Below are 11,247 nucleotides of genomic sequence, written 5' to 3'. Positions count from 1 at the left end.
CTAAAGAAAACCTTTATGCTTTTAAAGCAAATACGGAATGTTTTTCTACTATTTGTTTTGTTCACTGCTGCCATCTGCTGGCCGATTCGTATACTGTTCGTCACTTGTTCAACAAGTTTTTTGATAGGATAATTCCTCCTCCCAATCGAATCTGAATTAAATAATAATAATTATTAATAATAAATGATATTATGAATTTATTTGATTAATTTGATCAGTTAAAAAAATAAATTAATTAATCATTAGTTATATTAAGTTAATTATCGTTAATAATATCAAGTTAATTATTTAATTGTTTATTGTTGCCTAATTAAGCACTTAATTATGTACTGCGTAATTAATAATTCCTAAATTAATCATTAATTAACCATTCCTAAATTAATCATGAATTAATCAAACATTAATCATGCATTATAATGATTAAAATTATTGCAGTATTTTTTTGATTCTATAGGGAATGTATAATTACACTCCCTGCAGAATTACTAATTAGAATTCTAATTAGAAAATAAGATTAATTTAGTCAGTTCCCATAATTAATTTTCCTCTATAAAATACTGTACAATGTATTTAATTCTGTTAATTAGTATCGTTTTGTTAATCGTTATAATAGAAGTTAATATTGTACCTTAATACATGTATGTATATTTTATTCAGATTATTTCAAAAGTTTTTTTTTTCACTTTATTAATTACTCGTTGTTTTAATCGTATTAAAAAATTTATTTTATTATATATTCTAATAAAAATGTTTCTGATATCACAATTATTAGTTTTTATGTTATATAACGTTAATAACGCATGCTCCATACACATTGTGTACATTATATGTATATTGAAGTAGTCTTGTTTTTTAATAATATTCTTATAATGATATAAAGAATATTTCAATTCTTTATATAGAATGGGAAATATTAAAATAATAATGAATAAAGAAGTAATCGAGTAAGAAAAAAAAAATGTCTAGGTCCTACCGAGATTTGAACTCGGATCGCTGGATTCAAAGTCCAGAGTGCTAACCATTACACCATAGGACCACATGAAAAACGCATCTTATTGTACAATGTCACAGTAAGGGTAGCAAACTTGAAAGTTTATTATTAACCATATGGCGCAAGGACGCCTGAGGCTTATGCTGCATCAGCCAAAAAAAAAAAAAAAAAAAAATTCCCACGTTACCCCGTGACAGAGAGAGAGAAGTAGAAGGGAATCACCAAAAAGGGAAGAAAGAGAAGAATGATGATATCCAGCTCAGGACCCTAGGTTTGCTAAGTCCATACTCACCGGATGTGAGCCCCTGAGCTGACCAACAAATTTGCAGATAGCAATTTCTTACACTTTATTCCCCATTTATAGAGAGGAAATTATGAATTTTCGGATAATTTAAGCAAATTTTTCAAGAGTGTCTGAGATTGATGGTAACTTCAATAATTTGGCTGAAATGAAAATTCCAACTCAAAAATTGTTTAATTCTAAACAATCCACCATAAAAACTATGTAAGAAAATGCTGTTTCTTTCTACTATAGATAAATGAAAAGAAAATTACCATAAACTTGTTTGTTTGCTTTCCTGTTTGAACGGATTGCACTGCTGATTGTTGCACAATAGATCTGAGCGGGCAGAAGGGGCCAACCTTTTCCAGAAGGGGTCAACAAAAACTCCGGAGCTAAAGCATTATGACTACCTACGTAATAGCTGTAGGGCCGCCTTTCGCTGTGATAACCGTTTGCATCCGGTGTGGCATCGACTTCACGAGACTGCAGAAAGTGTCCTCAGGTACCTGGAGAGCTGGACGTTCCGGAATTCGGCAACGAAGCAAGGCACTGGCAAAAGCTGCACTCTACCGCATCACACGTGTTCGATGGAATTAATGTCGGAGGAATTTCGCGACCTGGGTAGCAAATGAAATTCTTGGACATGATCCTCGAACCATTCCTGCACAGTGCATGCCTTGCGACACGAGGCGGTGTCTTGTTGAAAGAGTCCAGTGCCAACTGGATATATGGTCACTAAGTAGGGCAAAACTTGGTCCAAAATAATGCCTAGGTAGGATATGGTGGTGCGGATGTGTTTAATGGGGATGAGGGAACCCAGTGATATCCACAAAAACATCCCCCAAATCATACCACCATCTAACTGTCACTTGCTTGCTGTCGAATACGCACCTCACCGTCCATCGGCATGATGGAGGTAGACCCTTGACGACTCAATTCCAGTCATCGAATGACGAGGAACAGTGCTCCCACCTTTTGAAGTGGGCATGGGAACAGACTGAGGTATCGATGACGGTCGGTCGATATTGAGGCATGAAGAGGTTGCCTACTCTGTAGGCCGATACGTGTCTGCACGGGTGGCACAGTGGTATTGTCACCATCCTCTCCCACACAGGGTGGAAAAGGCCCAGGTTCGAATCCCGTCGATGACGCGAGGAACTTTAATGGGCTTTTTTCACTCAGTGGCCAAGTTAGTTGGTCTCAGGCTTAGATAGCGAGGTTCCCGCCCTTCCCTAAAAACTCCGATTTTTTTCGCCCAGCAAAACAGGCAAATCGACCTGAGATCACACGCAATTTACAGACATAAATATGGGTTTATGTAATCAATTGCGAGTAACCCTACTATAATAATAATTTGTAGGCTGATGCATGACATATAGAAGAAACTTTGGAGACCGCAATTAAAACAAGCATACTTTGACCTTGTAGGCCTATACGCAAGGGCTCCCACTGGATGGTGTGCTGGAAAATATTTTTCTGTGCACCCTGTTTGTAGTCTGCTGTTAATTGAATCATTGTGAACCGTCTGTTGTACCGGACAGCATGTGCTAACTGCCGTTCACCTGGAATGTCAACTAGTGATGGTCTCTCCGTCCCAGAATGTTGGGTGGTTGTGTGTCCCTCTTCGGACTATTCCTCCACACCTTCACTATGATGAACCTCGAGCAGCCAATAATGTCTGCAGTTCTGTGATGCTGGGCCCAGATTTTCTGGCGTCGCAAATCATTCTCGTTCAAACTCCATCAAGTCCTTCCCTCAATAGCGTAGGAATGCTATTGGGGAAAGGTGTCATTGGGGAAAGGTGTCAAGGGTGCCGGTATCAGAAGGGCGCCATTGACAGGCCAATCGTGCCAAGCTATTTCGACACTCTAGACTAGCCGACGAAATGGCGCCCCTAGATGATGTTGCATCAAGATTGAAAATTAATTTTCGCCAAATGGCTTTTCAGAGGGCGCTTCCAGCCTACATGCCTTATTAAATCTGAGTATGTACATACTGCATAACAGCATAGATCTATTTACCGTCCAGAACATAACTTTGAAGGGACCAATCAGGCGACCGCTTCATTAGCGCATGCTCGAATGCATAGCAGTTCGCAATTCAGGCGTTGTGTACATTTTATGATCTGAATAAGTTAGAAGTTGTGTGTGTATTATAGTGTTTTTATGCTTGCTGTATAAACAGGTAATCGTGAATATTGTGATTTATAATTTAAATAAAGCAACAAAAGCCCAATTAATTTTTGACATTCCACCAAATAAAAAAAGTGAACATCAATACCACGTAGAAAGACTGCATAAAGAGGAAATAAAAAAAACAAACAAACATTCCACTAGTTTACAAAACTGGCTTACAATAAACTACTCCAAACCTGCTGAAAGAATTACTTTGCAAAATACGTATTTGGCTATCTTTTGTTGTACACTGGATTTTAGTGTTCATTGATCATTAAAAAATGATCGATGTACACTAAAGTGGATTGATAATACAGCCATTATCAATCCACTGCAGCATGGAAGCTTCCTTGTTGAGGGATATGGACCATAATCTGCAATGCTGGTCCAGTGCTGGCTGGCAGATCAACCATATTTAGCAGTCTGGGGCTTGAAACCTGGTCTTCTCAAAGAGCGGGTGCACTCACGCTCTTGACCACTCGGCTACAGAGGCCTTAGCAACAGTACTGTTACCTAAATTGCTTGAAGGCCAGAGGGGCGAACATTGCCTACCCAGTTAAGTCTCTCGTAATACATTGTTATATGGAAATTTTCTTCGTTCTATGGAAACTATTTAAATCTACTTACCAAGGGAAATTAAAAAAAAATTCACTGTAAAGTTCATTAAACAGAGGTCCGACTGCACTTATTATTTATTATGATTTTGCCAATTATCGAAAAAAAGGCGCGTATCCATGAATTTGCCAAAGGCGCCAAAATCCTAGTTACGCCTCTGGCTCGTTGCCACTGTCTTCACAACCAGAGATTTGAATAACATGTTTCAAATGATTACGTTATTATTGAATTGTTATACTTACTTCTAAACATTTTGATTGGCTGATAAAAAATCTACCGACCGCATGCTCGTGTAACATATGATGCGTCCACCACAGGCAATAACTGCTGGTTTGTCCACTTGTAGATACATTGAAGATTCATGATATTGTGCCCTAGTGGGTAGCCCAATTAGTAGAATCGCCGTCCTCCCCAACACGAATGAAAAAGACCTGAGTTCGTGTACTGTCGATAACGGATTTTTATGGGCCTTTTTTACAACGTGGCTGGGTTGGTCTCAGGCGAGGGTAGCGTGGATTTTTATCCCGGAAACAAGGATTTTCCGTCCAGCAAACAGAAATCGACTGCAGAACGTACACAATTTACTGGAGTATACACGGAGCAATAATGGCATAGTTTTTTTCCCACATCCGCGCCATGGTACTTTGTGGAGAACTACAGAAGCTTTGTAAAAGCCAGAAAATGTGTAATGTCTGGTTTGTGTCAGAGTAGTGTTATGTTCTCTTGTTGGGTCTTTGACTACTTGGATGCAGGGCTCCTACATTGCCTGCCACCAGCGCTGGGAGGTAACCCAGACTGCCAATTATGCTCTGGTTGGCCTCTGTCAGAGTTGCCTGAGCTTCGTGACAGAGACAAAAAAAAAAAAAAAAAAAAAAAAAAGAAAAAGAAGTTTGGAAGAAGTGAGCAACGAAATAGCGAAGAAAAGGTGGGTCAAAATGTAGTTAAATAAGAGTAGGCCACGGAGAAATGGGGAGGGGGCTACTAGAGATGGAAACAGGGAGGAGTGGGGCAGGGACTTGCCCCAGGGTATTAAAAGCATAGGGCCAGGTTGCCTTATGTGAAAGGAGATCTTACTGAGGGCAGTCATTCTGTGTATTCACACACCAGCCAGACCAGCTGTAGCCGGTGTCAGCATATCCCATGACGCCAAGCCAAAATAGAAGCACATGACACCAGCAGGGTTTCCAAGTAATATGGCCTTAGTTGCTGATGCTCCTAATACCTTACTACAACAAAAAGATATCGTTTCTTCGGTACACGAGCGAATTCTGGTACTGCCACTACTATAGTTGTACTGCAGTCACAAATATACACCTGCCTGTCATTAATATCTGGACAGCTGCATATCTATATAAATAACCTTTATTTATAGGAAAATTAAGTGTGCTAAAACCTTTAGCCTTTATGACAGCTTCTAGACTCCGTGGAACACTCAACCAGTTTTAAATGCTTTCGAGTATTTTTCGCCTTCAATGCGGCAACCAATTCAACTCAGCTTTTTTGGGTGTTCTTTACTCACACGCACCCTATGATGCAATTTGTCCCAAAGGTTCTCTATAGGATTGAAATCAAGGTTCTGGGCTGGCTGGCCAGTTCAACTTTTTGACTTGCATATCCTCACACCAGTCCACAACACAGGTAGTATGACATGTACACATGCCCTCCTGATGCAGGTATGAGCCTTCCCCAAATTGCTACAACTTTGAAAGCACATTATTATTGTAATCATCATTAGCCACATGGTGCAAGGAAGCCTGAGGCCTTTGCTGCACTAGCCAAAAAAAAAAAAAAAAAAAAAATTTGAGTTACTCTGAGAGGGAATCACCAAGAAAGAGAATGATGATATCCAGCTCAGGACTTTGAGTGTGTCAAGCCCATAATCTCCATATGTGAGCCTTGGGGTTAATTTATTGTATTACCCTAAGGCCACAGCATTCGCAGTTTGGTCCAAAACAGCCAATGATCTTAGGATAAACCATGAAAAATACCCACAGACTACCATGCTTCTGCACCAGAATTTGTCAGGATGAGTCTAGCAGGTAGCCTTCTCCAGGCATGACCATCAGACATGGTAGAACAGTTCCGTGATTGGTCACTCCACAGCATAGCTTTTAATTGGTCTACTGTTCGAGAACAGCGTGTGCATTATACCAAGCTAGATGGCATTTGTATTAGTCGGGGTGATTAGTGGAAAGCTGCACGACATAGTAACCCATATCATGTAGAGCCATGTACACTCTACTGGTGTTGCATGCCTAATTGTCTTCGCTGAGCCTCTCTGTACTGCGACGTCGATCGGCATTCAGAGCAGACGTTCTTTGTAGGACTGTCCTATCTCATTCCGTTAGTGTCTGGCACCAGTCAGCTTCCATATGTTGATCAAAGCACCAGTTGACAGGGATCTTCAGTGTCTGAAATGTCACGTACAGACCGATCCGATTGCTTTCATGGCACCCAATTATCATTCGGCGCTGGATGTCACTTAACAGAGAGAGAAGACAACACTTAGAGCATCTTTGGATTCAAGGGAGATCCCCGTGGCATGCAGAGATGTGTTAATCTATCTCCAATTCACAAAGGGTGACATGGGTAATTTCAGACCTGTTAGCCTAACTTCTGCTCCAGGGAAAATAATGGAGTCACTGGTTAAACAAGTAATGCAGGATTGCCTAGACAAGACTGTAGTAATAGTCCAGATAGAGCATGGTTTTGTTGGGGGGAAGTCTTGTCTGACCAGTTTGGTCGGTTACACTGATGGAGTGACCAAGGAACCTGGGGGTGAGGAAAAATAATTTTATTATATACTTGGATTTTAGGAAAGCTTTTGATACTGTTACACATTAGAGACTGCTATACAAGTTGGAGCAGTGTGACCTTAAAGGATGGTTGAGTGGGAGAAGTGGTTATCAATGGACACTGCTCTTCATGGACTAATGCTGTTAGGGCAATCTAGCAGGTTCGGCACTGGGTCCATTGTTGTTTTTGTATTTATTAATATTGACGAGGGTATATCCAGCTTAATATCTAAGTTAGCAGATTATTGGCAAGGTAGTTAATGACAGTAATGAAGGTGCAACAAGATCTAGAAAAATTAGGCAGATGGACTGAGAAATGGCAGTTGAAGTTTAACATTGACAAATGCAAGGCATTGCATATGGATAGCAGTAATCCCAGAATAACGTATCAACTGTGGTTACTACCTCAGGGTAGTTGGAAATGAAAAGAATATGGGAGTAATTGTTCAGTCTAATATGAAGTTCTCTGACAATGCAGACAGCTCACAGGGTTTTGTTGATATACAGGAATTTTGCTAGACTGCATGAAGTGATTATTCTATTGTGATGTGGTCCAATCTTGTGTCGGGCCACATCTTGAGTACTAATTCTGGTCTGGAGGCCTCATTTTAGGATGTAGAGTTGGTGGAAGGAGTACAAAGGGCATTGAGATTGGTGAAGCAAACAAATCGGCACTCTTACCAAGAATGGGTCTGCTCAGTAGCACAGTGGTATTGTCACCATTCTCCTCCCACTGTGTGGAAAAGCTGAGTTTGAATCCCATCAATGCCAGGAACTTTTATGGGCTTCTTTCACTCCTTGGCTGAGTTAGTTGATCTCTCAGGCATAGATAGCAAGATTATTCCTTCAGCAAAGCAGCCAAATCAACCAGGGAATACACCTGGGTAGATGAAATAACTTTGCAGGTGACTCCTAAGTTTTTTTTTTTTACCAAGAAATTGCAGCATCTGGTGACTAAGCACCTGCAAGGTGATCTGATTGAGGCATTTGTTTTGAATTGATTGGGTAAACTCAATGCTGACGGGATTCTTCCTCTTGCTGAGACTACATGCACGAGGGTCACAAATTCAAATTGAGGAAAGACAGTTTGCAGAATAGATGTACGGAAGTTTGCCTTTAAGCCAACAGGTGGGTGATTGTTATAACAATCAACCACATGGCTCAACCCATTCATGCTGCATACATTCTCAATCAGATCACCTCACAGTTGCAGTCTCCAGATGCTGCAATTTGCAGAATTTAAGCCTATCTAGCAACTTTACATCCTTCCTAAAATGAGGCCTCCAGACCTGTACATAGTACTCAAGGCATGGACTGACCATTTCCTTTTACAAAGGAATAATCACCTATCTCCCTACTAGCAAAATTCCTGTATATCATTGAATTTTGAATTACAAACCTGAGTGGGTAGGGCATAAATTCAAATTGAGGAAGGACAGTTGTAGAATAGATGTGCAAAAAATGCTTTTTGCCAGTGGGTGGATTGCTGGAACAAACTTCCATCTGTTGTTGTTGTGAAATTGATAGCTTAAATAAATAAGTCTGAAGTAGAAAAACATTTGGAGTGACCAGATGGGTGAAATGGGAAGGTTTTTTTTGGCTGATGTGGTTGATAAGCCTGCTTTCTTACATCATATGCCTCAACTAATGCTAATCTGTCATTTTGGTAAGTTGATAGCTTAAATGAATGACAAGCTTTTAGAGTGAATATGTGAAATGGGATTTTTTTTTTTTTTGGCCAATGTTGTATAAGCTTGCACCATATGCTAAGAAACTTCCATCTGATGTGGAAGTGGGTAGTTTGAATAAGTTGAACTAGACAAACTAAGTGGATGGATAGGTGAAATGGAATTTTTTTTTGGCTGATGCTGTATAAGCTTGCTTTCTTGCATCATTTGCTACTATTAATACTAAACAGTTGATCGCATCATGTTGTATTCACAATTGAATTTCTATCTCCAGAAAGGTCAATGAGTGTATTTGTAGTTGTCTGAGAGGTGGTGTTTTAGATAGGATGTAATCAACTAGCAACGAGGATATTAATGGTATGGCAGTATTTGCTATATGAGCAACTATACTCATGATTCTGGAATGATTGTTGATTTTGACTGGCTTTTCCATGCACACATGCTTACTTTTCAGTTAAGTGATATAGCCTGTGATAACAGATGTGTTAAGATTGTGAAACTAGATTCTGCAATGCAGTGTGGAAACTAGGCACCTGTGAGCATGCCTGCTTGAAGTGTTTCAGGCTTTAAATGGATTGAGAAAACTAAAACTGATGCCATCCTTACTGTAATAAAACACAAGGGGGGGGGGGAAAGAAGACAGTAGGGTAATGTGTGGAATTTGTTTTCATCCAGATAGTAATTGATTTTTGGAACACTTTCATCTGGTGTTCTGAAAGTGGACGTTGTGAATAAATTTAAGGAAGCAGTAGGCAAATTATTAGAGCAGATTGACAGATAAGGTGAGTAGTTTGTTTTTGGCTGTTTGCATTCTTGCATCATTTGTCACTACTAAAACTAATATTACTTGTAAAAGTCAACATAGTACTCCAAATGAAAGACTGTACACATTGATAAACCTCCTTCAATAAAACAACGGACCACTCGGGCTGCACGACTGTGTAAAACAATGAGTTTATTACTTCCAGCAAATTTTTGTACGAGATTAATTCCTTCTCAATAATGCATATATATGCAGGCCATTTGAGAATAGTTCATGGATATAAACATACAAAAGTTTGTATGTTTATATCCATAAACATACAATGCAGTATGTTTCACGAGGCAGTGTATATGGCCAACATGAATTAATCTATAATTTTTTTCGCACTTTTCTTTTTTGGAGTCCATAAAAGCAAGGGCATCATGGATAGAAATGCAAAACTGTTGATGATGCATGTTTGATTTATATTCAGAATGTGTACCAGATGCACAATGCATTACTGTCAGTTCAGAAGCTGAATATTCAACAGCAACTACCTACAACTGTATTCACATCAGCGAATGGCTACAAGTCCTGCTCCTATTAGCTTATTGACTCTTGATCCATTGAAGTGAGAGGCAGTTATGTCAACATGAAACTGATGTATCTGAAAACTTCTTAAAGGGTAGAGTATTAGCATTAACTATATGGTGCAAGGCTTTTGTTATCACTTGTTATAAGTTTCGGCTCGAGTTCTGTCAGACAAATTTCTGGCAGTCTCCAATCAGGATTGTAGTTAGCCAATCTTAGGCAGTAGTAGAGTTTTCAGCCAACTGAACATGCAACACCACATCTCTGCAAAATGTCTGTACACACTGCACACAAATTATACTCTTTGCTATTATCCAGGATGCTATTCTGATGTGAATGTCACACACACAGGCTAGAGCAACTCTGAGAGATGGGCAGTGTTATTGGATGAGGATTGTGCTAGATGCAGTATTGGCAACAATAGTAGACCATCCAACCCATGCTTTAGGAAGTTTAGTATGTTTCAACATACATCCAGTTCTGTAATTACTGCAGCAACTGACACCATCATTTGGTGAATTATGTGGACCACAAAGGAATATTTAACCACCACAAGTCAGTCACATACCATTGCAGTCAATTATCATCACACAAAGAAATGACAAATAGTGGGGTATTAACAGACAAGTCGACTGTTTGCAACATCCTACTTAGCCTACATCTGCTCTTAAGACTATTTGAGTACAACCAATTTTTCTTAAAAACTTTGTTGCAAATTAACATACATAAACAAAAATAATACAGAATTCAGACTGTGGTAAGTAAACCAAGAAGATAGGGAAAAAAAAAGTGGTGTTACTAACTAACATGCTGTCTACAGTCCTTTAGTTATAATTTCACCAGTACAGCCATGACCAAGAATATCCTTTATTTGGTCATATGTGCTGGAAAGTGACTGGGTGAAGCTTGTAGGCTGACGAGAGAGGCCGTTGTCAGAACACTGGACATTGAGTCAGCTTGGTCACAACTGGTTCCTCTTTGGGGTTAGCTCAGTAGATCCCTGGAGGCTCCCAGGTTGTGTGGAAGAACCACCTCCCTCTTTGGTTGGAGTTGGTGGAATGGTTGTTTCAGAGCTTTTGTGTACAGTAAAAATGGAATGAAGGCTTGGAAAACAAGGCAAGCTGAGAGAAGGGAATGCATGTCCTCCTGTTTCTATTGTTACTGCTCTTTGGGTGGCCCAGGCAACCCAAAATTGTAGTATTTGGCTAGAATGTGTGGGCTTCTGGGGCGTAACGTGGTATTTATTTATGGAGGGAATGCTTCCTTGCAAGAGCTGCTGGACAAGCAGCCTCTGTTGGATCACACAGTGGGGTGTCTGCATATCTTGGAGTAAAGTGAGTGTTCAGTCATTTTCCCACTGAGTGGATA

General features: G+C 39.8%; 1 non-coding gene across 1 annotated transcript; it reads right to left on the bottom strand.

Moving 5' to 3' along the window:
- Window positions 1-964: 964 nt before the first annotated feature.
- On the bottom strand, window positions 965-1,036 carry TRNAQ-UUG (transfer RNA glutamine (anticodon UUG)). Its single transcript has one exon. It is a non-coding gene; the product is annotated as a tRNA-Gln (tRNA).
- Between the last annotated feature and the right edge of the window lie 10,211 nt (window positions 1,037-11,247).

This window comes from Mastigoproctus giganteus, chromosome 6 (genome assembly GCF_048544385.1).
Source record: "Mastigoproctus giganteus isolate SK-2022 chromosome 6, ASM4854438v1, whole genome shotgun sequence".
In the NCBI taxonomy this organism is placed as follows: Eukaryota; Metazoa; Arthropoda; class Arachnida; order Uropygi; family Thelyphonidae; genus Mastigoproctus; species Mastigoproctus giganteus.
The sequence above is the reverse complement of the archived record's forward strand: the minus strand, read 5'-3'. Positions and strand labels throughout refer to the sequence as shown.